The sequence below is a fragment of the Octopus bimaculoides genome, chromosome 12, assembly GCF_046866305.1.
Source record: "Octopus bimaculoides isolate indiv1 chromosome 12, ASM4686630v1, whole genome shotgun sequence".
Taxonomy (NCBI): domain Eukaryota; kingdom Metazoa; phylum Mollusca; class Cephalopoda; order Octopoda; family Octopodidae; genus Octopus; species Octopus bimaculoides.
The window spans coordinates 6,332,065-6,342,131 of NC_142939.1; positions in this window are offsets into that span (position 1 = coordinate 6,332,065).

Sequence of the window (10,067 nt, forward strand, 5' to 3'; positions counted from 1 at the left end):
GTACGCACGTTTCATGCTACTTCAATTTATTTAAGTAATGCGAGCATTACCTTAAATGCAATATGAAGAGCAATCTTCAGCTGCACGAAAATGCAGAAAAAATGACTGTAGAAAAGACATACTATGTATATATATATTTTCATTTCAATTTCATTTCAAAGTTTCAGCTCAGAGCTGCGGCCATGCTGATGCACCACCGTGTATATATATATATATATATATATATATATATATATATATATATATATATATGTGTGTGTGTGTGTGTGTGTGTGTGTGTGTGTGTGTGTGTGTGTGTGTGTGTGTATGTGTATACATCATTGACCGCTTGCCACTAAAACTATTTTTACTTTCTCTCTGTTTATTCCCTCGTCTTCCTTTCTGTTGAAGAGCATAGGCTCGAATCGTAAAAGGCTTTCCCACTTCCCGAGCGTTAAACTAATACATCTGTTTGTTGTTTGCACGCCTGCCTTCGTCTTTTTTTTTTTTTTTGTAAATTCTCACAATATATATATACATATATATACACACAGATATATGCATATATATATGTACATGTAGATATACATACACACACACACACACACACACATACATACATATATATATATATATATATATATATATATATAAATATATATATACATATATATATATATACATATATATATATATATATATATATATATATACGTGTATATATATATATACATATATACATATATAGATACATATATATATATATATATATATATATATATATATATATATATATATATATATACATATGTATTATGAAGGCTCATGGCTCAGTGGTTATAGCGTCGAGCTTACGATCGCGAGGTTGTGGCACTTTATTTCACGTTGCTCCAGTTCACTTAGATATCGAGTTGCGACGTCACAGGTGCCAAGCTGTGTCGTCCTTTGCCTTTCCCTTGGATAAGACTGGTGGCGTAGAGAGGGGAGTCCGGTATGCATAAACGACAACTGTTTTTTTATAAACAACCTTGCCCGGACTTGTGTCTGGGAGGGTAACTTTCTAGGTACAATCCCATGGTCAGTCATGACCGCAGGGGGTCTCAGCATACATATGTATATATATATATATATGTATATACATATGTATATGTATATATATATATATATATATATATATATATATATATATATATATATATATATATGTACATATATATATGCATATATATACATATATATACATAAATATACATATATATATATATACATATATATATATAGGGATCAAAAAGTCATGTTGACTCTATGGAAGACATTTGTTCTGAGCCGCCTAGACTATTGCTCTCAGTTGTGGTCACCACACAGTGTTAAGCGGACAGCAGAACTCGAGGCAATTCAGCGGCACTATACAAAAAAGATCGCCACAGTCCAACAGATGCACTACAGGGAGCGACTGAAGGCACTAGGTCTCTACTCCCTGGAGCACAGGCGGGAGAGATATGTAGTAATATACATATGGAAAATACTGGAAGGACTGGTGCCAAACTTTGGTATCAAGTACTACAGGAATGCCCGCACGGGTCGCTACTGCATGGTGCCAAAGGTACCGTCCACTGCATCTCACATAAGAACGAGATACTGCAGCAGCCTCGGTTTGAGAGGACCTCAGCTCTTCAATGCCCTGCCAAAACATTTGAGAGACATGCAAGACATGGATGCGGAGGTCTTCAAGACAAAACTTGACGCTTTCCTCTCCGCGATACCAGACGAACCAATGGCTCGTAATGAGACGCAGTTTAGGGCAGCTGTGTCAAATTCTCTTATACACCAGCTGTGCCATCAAAACTCTTGATTGGACCATGTCAGGTGGGGGAGAAGAGCCATGCAGGGAACGTGAAAATCACGGTGGTGCACCAGCATGACCGCAGCCACTTGGCTGAAACACATAAATAAAAAATATATCTATGTATATATATATATATATATATATATATATATATATATATATATATATATATATATATATATGCATATATATATACTATATATGTGCATCTATATATATATATATATATATATATATATACATATATACATGCATATATATATATATATATATATATATATATATATGCATATATATATATATATATACATATATACATGCATATATATATATATATATATATATATATATATATATATATATATATATATATATATATATATATATATATACATATATATATATGCATATATATATATATATACATACATATATATATATATATATATATATATATATATATATATATATATATATATATATATATATATCTATATATATTAACGAAGCTAATTAGTCTAGCTGCATGTTGTTTCCCCAACTGATTTAAGTGAGATACAAAAAACCTGAAATCATGACCTCACAACAAAAAACTCGCTGGATAATGACGCCCAGATTAACATATGGTTATAGAAAAAGACTGGGTGGTCATTGTTAGAACATCTTTGAACATATGTCTGCTAGATGAAGACACTCATCTTAAAAGAGACATAACGATAAGAACAACAGTAGTAGCATCAGAAACCGTTTCAGCAACAATTCAGAAAATTGCTCGCAAACGAATGACCCCTGGCTTTAGATACTAAGGAAGGATAAACATTGAGAATACTGATGTGAGATTGTGCTGAATACGTGATGATTAAAATCGTAGTGATGACCAAGTAGATGCGGTTAGATTTGTGTTGAAGCGCTCAAGAAGTTGTATGATCTTTGTACTTTGATCAAAGGCAACGGTGCGTGTAATGAGGAAATAGCTGTAACATTAACTCGATGTAAGCGACTAAGCAGATTTACCTTAATTAAAAAGCTGGCGGAGTCGATACTAACGTGTTGTTGGTTATAATGAGCTAGGTTCAAACGACAGAACGTACAAATTGATTGTATGTTTATAACACACACACACACACACACACACACACACACACACACACACACACACACACACATGCATATATATGCAGTCAATTGTATATGCGTGCATGGCTTTGTGTGTGCGTGTCCGATTGTATATATATCTACAAATATGAAAATATATGTGTATATATACATACATGTATAAATATGTTTTATATATATATATAAATAAATAAATATGCATATATATATATATATATATCTTACCATATATTGTACTATTTATGTATGTGTATATATGTGTGTGTGTTTGTGTGTGTGTTTGTGTGTGTGTCTGTATACATACATATATATAGATATATATATGCATACATATATATATACATACAAGTGACTGAATGTCACTGTGTGTGCCTGTGCGTTAAAAAGTGCGAGAGAATACTTGTATTTGCCTGTTGCAGAGCAAGTTTTTACAGCACGTGTAAATAAATCTACACTTGACGTTTCATGTACCTTATTACAAAGGAAGAAGAAAAACATTAGAAAACTCTTAATGAAGATTTGCTGTATCCTCAATGAAACTAAACACGCACAGTATCATCTACGTAGTTGCTAGTAATATAGAATAAGTATTGTATATGTGTACTTAAATGGCGTAGGCATGGCAGTGTGGTTAAGTAGATCGCTTTCTAACGAGATGGTTTCTGGTTCTATTCTACTAAGATTCTTCTACCGAAGGATAATATTTAAGTTCGGTGGATGTTGGTGGTGTAATGCAAACAATTGGTCTACATGAGGTTCCTAGATTTCGACATGTTCAGTTGTTGTGAAGAGACTCAAAGTTATGCAAGATTTGAGAATATTTTCCTTTGTCAATGGCTGAAAGTCGTGTCTCTCGTCCACACGATCATGTCCTCTTTGAACCACTTTATATGCCACTTTATAACGTGGATTTATTACAAGGTTATAACAATACAAATATAAATCAGAAGCAACACATAACAAACAATATCTCTTCTCAACGACTTCTATGACTTTCTTCACAAATCACCTGCGCAAAACACACTGCATTTCTTTATTGGCCACACAGGACCTAACATAGAGGGGACAAACAAGGACAGACAAAACACAAAAGTGAGGAAAATTAAAATCGAATGAAAAGAATGGTAATGATAAATGAAAAGCGGAACGACGTTAACTCGAACCCCACACTGCAGATAACGTCATTGAGCATTTTTATAAAGAGTTTTTAAACCATTATTTTTTTTAATTAACGCGGCTTTTCCAATTTCTGTCCGATTGAGGGATGTCATGTATGATACCTTTGGTCTCCTTAGTCTCTTAGGCGAGTCGCTGTTTGTAAGACTTCATCATTTCACCAGAATAATTACATTCTTTAAATTTGTATCAATTTAAGCACACGTTATCATCTCCATTTGCAAAGATACCTAGCAGGCAAGAAAAACACGTTCAAATTGCTAGAGGTGTAAAATCTAAGCATAGTAAACAGGGAAAAAAGCTGGAACTTTTCACAAAATGGAATAAAAGTGCAACAGTAAAATGTGTGTGCAATATCATGTGGAATCCGCCACCATTTTTTTTATAATGTGTTCATTTAAATAATGCCTCGTTAAGCGTTTTAACGTAACGCACGATAAAGCTGTCAAGATTTCTGGTGATATCAATCCTGGAGAATAAAGGATTTTTTTTTGTTTTTTACATCAAATGTTATTTAGATAAGTGTGACTATTAGCAGTATTAGTTATACAAATTTAAAATAAGACACAGAATTTTACAGCACGATATATTGGGCGGAATTAAATGCAAATGCAACAGAAATTTATCTTTCGTCTCGTAAATGTTTCATTACTGTTGTGCCACCATGCGAGGTCACCGCCTAGTACTAATTCTATCGAACTTTTTTGCCGAACCACTAAGTAACGGATACCTAAATCCATCCCTTTAATCCAACCATGTGATCAGGAAATTAACCTCCCTCTCCTACAAATACGAATACATGTCTGATTCCACACATCAATTGATTGCTTTTGTTAGACATAAATCAGTCACCAAGTATACGACAAATTTCAGTATATTCGTTTCAAATTAAGGTGGTGAGCTGGTAGAGTTGCTAGCAAGCCGAACAAAGTGCTTAGCGGCAGTTTGTCCGCCTTAACGCATTGAGTTCAAATTCTGTCGTCTGCCGCTACGTTCTGAGTTCAAATTCCACCTTTCGGGGTCCATAAATTAAGTACCAGTTATGCACTGGGGTCGATGTAATCGACTTAACCCCTTTGTCTGTCCTTGTTTGTCCCCTCTATGTTTAGCCCCTTGTGGGCAATAAAGAAATAAGAAAAAAAGAAAAGCCCTGCCTACTGTTTTTGTTGTTCTCGTTGCTTGCTATCAACTCTGCTTTTCTTGACCTAGAGCTAACCTATGATTAAAAGCATTCTATCCGTAACTATTCTTAGATGACTTACACGACAGGGTGCGTAGCTTTGAAATCAGGAAGTCTCTCCAATCAGAACTACCTCTCCGCATTGAGAGGTCACAGTTCTGATACTATTAGAATGTCGCAGGAAAGAATCGTGCGGTCGATTCTTCAAGAGATCTAAGAGTAGACCAAGAACGAGACAGTTTCATAATATCTACAGTCTCAGTTGGTCACGCTTGAGAATCCAGCCTGCCAGTCTAATGACCGTTGCTTTTGATTGGACACCCTAAATAGTAAATGCCTGAGGACTCTATCCCCACGATCCTTTCAGGAATTGTGAGTGGAGATGATGGAAGGAGTTCTCTCCATAACTAAATTGGGAATCTACGCTATACTTGCCCACGCACATAGTTTTAAAGAATTAATATCGATAAATTAAAATCTAATATATCTAAAGTAGCAATAAGAGAAACATAACTTAAGTTAATAATAGTCACTAACATTTCAAACACTGAAATATTAGTGTCCGTTAGTAAATGAAAATTTATGTAAACAAATTATATATGTTTTACAAAAAAATATATAAAATGCAATGATGTATGGTGTTTCGGTTCACAGAGTGTGCTACCCTGCTTTTATTGAAAAGTAACTGATAGCTATATTTACGTGTTATTTTTTTCCTGTATATAATGCCAATTTAAATTGAATTAATATTTTAAGTATATTTTAATAGAATAAAACAAATTATGGCCATATCGAATAATAATAGCGTAAGAATAAAATTATTAAAAGAAATTTACCACATAGAGTAGGGGTGCAGGCTCAACTTCCACATCCAGAATACAAAGTGGGGTTTTCACAATAACTTTGTGCGAAAAGAAGAGCTTCCACAATCTTCAGAGTATTTCACACTACAATCTTCTTAAAAAAAGGACACATTGGCAAACATAGACGATGTTTGAAAGACGTAACATAATGCCGGAAATTTGGGTAGCGAATTAGTCGATAACACTGATTCCAAAGCACTCCCTCTTTATGTTTTTCCATTTCTCATTCTTTTTATGTAAGTATTCTCTTACTCCCACCGCCACTCCTGCATTGCCAGTCACTTCTTATCTTTACAAAGTAGCATTAAATATTATAGTACAAAATAAGAGCGGGACGCTTTACGCATTTCCCCGACCAGCAAGAAACAGCTGTTAAATTTGTATTATACCAAAACCTACTCGTTTAAAAAAGGAGGACGCTTTGCATATAGTGGATAACTTAACCCTATAGACACTATGTCTGAAACAAAATGGCGTAGTATTTGTGGCTGAATTATCTTTTATCTCAAGTCTGCTCAATCAAGACTAACCAGGAGCTAAATAACAAAAACAATGAAAGTTATATCATTCTTGAATAACTCATTTCTACTGCAACTTCTATAATCTTCTAGAATTAATTGGAATTGAACGTCGTTCGTGATATATGTATGATGTATTCAGCCTGAGTTTCTCTTCGTAAATGGTTCCAGCGTATCACAGACTACTAAGTTGGTCGATCGACTTTCTGTTATAGCAAACATATCAGATACTAACAGCTGTTACTTTCTAATTAATCTGTCTCTTCTGTGACAGATCTGCACCGAAGTTTTGGTAAATGTTAATATCAATATTCTTCTGGTGCCTGATATTTACAATGGTGAATCAAGCTGCTATATATATTTGATAATTAGTTACTTCATGAAGAATCTTTTGAAAATTAAGAACACTACTAAAGAAAGAGATGAAATGCTAGCGTTTTATTATGTCATTATTTTTCTTTATTTTCGGTACCGATGTCTGAAATAGTAAAGAACTAGACAATAAGCATAATTCTTTATATTTAGATGTCTCTCAATGTTGGTTAAAAGTTGATGTGCGCGGCAATCATCAACTTTAAAATCCATCGTATTGAGAGGTGAAAGTAAATGTCAACAACACAGAGAGTTCTGTTTAATTGACGTTATACAATAATCTCATAAAATGTGAGCCCGTGTTTAACCAAATTAAGTTATTTCATAATCATTTTGCTATTCTCGTAGCCTGATCAAACTTTATGTCCATAAGTTATACATAAATTTGAATCTATCTCTATGTGAGATGATCATTTGGTCATCTAATTTTAGCACAATTGGTCTAATTTTAAACTACTTATCTCTGCCCTTCTCATTTACTATTAATATATTAAAGTCCATTAATAAAAGATTCACCTGGGCAGAAAAACTGATAAATTTAATATTTGTGTTCGGCTGCTTCCGGTTTTGTGCAGCACTGATTCTAGTCTTTATTTATAGCATCAGAAGACAGAAGTTGTCTATAAGACGCTTATTTATGACTATAGAACATTTATTTTGATTTTATTGAGAACACTTTCCGAAAGCAGATGGATATATCATCTCAGTATCCTTAGACTAATAAAATAATTTTCTGGTACCAATGTATGTTTAAAAGTCAAGTAGAAATCAAATATCTTGTCATCTTTCGGAAAATGAATAAACTGTATGAGTACTAGTTATGATAAAACTCACCCAGATTTTGTGTTGTTTTAAATTAAGCGACTGAAGTAGAGAAAATGTTTATTTGAGTAATGTTGAACACAGAAGTATTATGGACGACGACTATCAATGAGACGAAAATAAAAGCAGTGTCAAATATACTGATACATAATCGATGTTATTACTTCGTAAACGTGTTTGTAAGATTTGAAAGAAATATCGTCCACTTACATGTATTTTATTGACCAGTCGCCATTTTATTTTAAGTATTTATCATGTAGCATCATAACAATATTGATTTATAACTTATATACATGGCTACACATACGGCGAGTGGAAGTAACGATCGATTCTATCAGAGTACTTGACTGGTACTTACTTCACCAACCCTAAAGGAAAGAAAAGCGAAGCATTTTGCCGATCATATTATTAATTCTGCAATCCACCGGCCTCGACAAAGATAGAAAACCACAAAATTACAGAGATGAAAAAAAAATCGATTACATTTACCAGCTTACATGACTGATAGACGTTTGGAACAATGAAACGCAAACAAGACTCCAGCAGATTTTGAAATCACGACTGAAAGTGGCACACAAGTACCTCACATTTTGGCCGTTGGACATCCAGTTCTGCTGATACACTACCTTTAGCGCCAACAAAATACTACAGCCTTTTCCCATTTTAGTTACTTGTTTTTTCATCCTTGACATGCATCTGAGGTGTGAGTAAGCATTTAGTTTTATCTTATCTCTCGTTAACCATCGCTCTGATCATCTTATTCTCTGCTCATCTCATTCCTGGAGATATTAATCAGTAAAAATTCAAGAAAAAAAAAAACACACAAAATTAGTTGACTCGGAAATTGCTAACACGACTATGTGTCCTTTAATATTAATGAAAATTGGTTCCGCTATTGATTAGCATAATTCATCCCCCACTATATGAATAAATTCACAAATTGCCAACGAGTAGATTTAATTGTATCTCATATTTTCCTTTTATCAAAAATAATATCGCGCGGAACAAATCAAATTTACATTTTTATGAAGATTTTCGGGTCACTTAATAACATTAAGATTTTCGAATGATAAGCATTGTGTTTGTTTATTGGATTTGTGTAGCCGTAAAAAATATATTTTACCACGTTTGTTTCTAGTACTGTGTGTGTTTATGTGTTTGTGGTGATTATGTATAGGTGCCTGTGTCCGTGTGTGTGTATGTGTGTTTGCGTGTGCGCGTGTGTATGTGTTTGTGTGTGCGTGTATACACACACACACACACACACATATATATATATATATATATATATATATATATATATATATATATATATATATATATATATATATATATATATGCATGTATGTATGTATGTTTGTATGTATCTATATTGGTGATACTGAACTTATTACATGGGATTTATGCAAACAAAATCCAAGTGTTGGAACAAGTCTAATTTTATGTTAAAGATTATGATTATTTGGGAAATATCACGAGATAATAAAAACGAAACAAGAGTGCAAATCCTTTGAATTCATTCCAATAGGAGAAATTTCAGGTGAGACTTTCAAGAACCAAGCGATGTTTTGCATAAAACGAAAATAATAAAAATGGTAATTATCATCTTCTTTTAATTTTTACTTGCTTTAGTCATTAGACTGCAGCCATGCTGGAGCACCGCCTTAGAGAATTTGTTAGTCGAATGAATCGCACCCCGCACATATTTTCTGTTCTTTAAGACTCTTTGGCCGAACCACTAAGTATAACCTGGGTGACCCACTGCGATTTGACCGAGTCCACACTGTTATATTTGGGTGATCGAGGCAAAGACTGTCATACAGTTGGAAATACCTGAGGAAGTTAGCAAGGCTTTTTACACACCGCCCTCTTATTCGCTGCTCCTACATAATATTTACTTGTGTCTAAGATACCCTTCCAGTCGCCCACTAACACTAATGAACATGATGTCTCTAAGGAAGTCCCTAGACATCTAAAGAAATCTGGCCGTCTAGCTCTTGCTGGGGCATAGACTGCCATTTGTCTGAAAGCCCACCTGTTGCCTTCTTTGATGCTCACGTCCAAGATCATCATCCTACCGACCTGGTCGAGGAAAACCGTATTCACCTTCAAGTCAAAGCTGTACACTTTTACTTGTTTCGGTCATTTTGACTGCGGCCATGCTGGAGCACCGCCTTTTAGTCGAGCAAATCAAC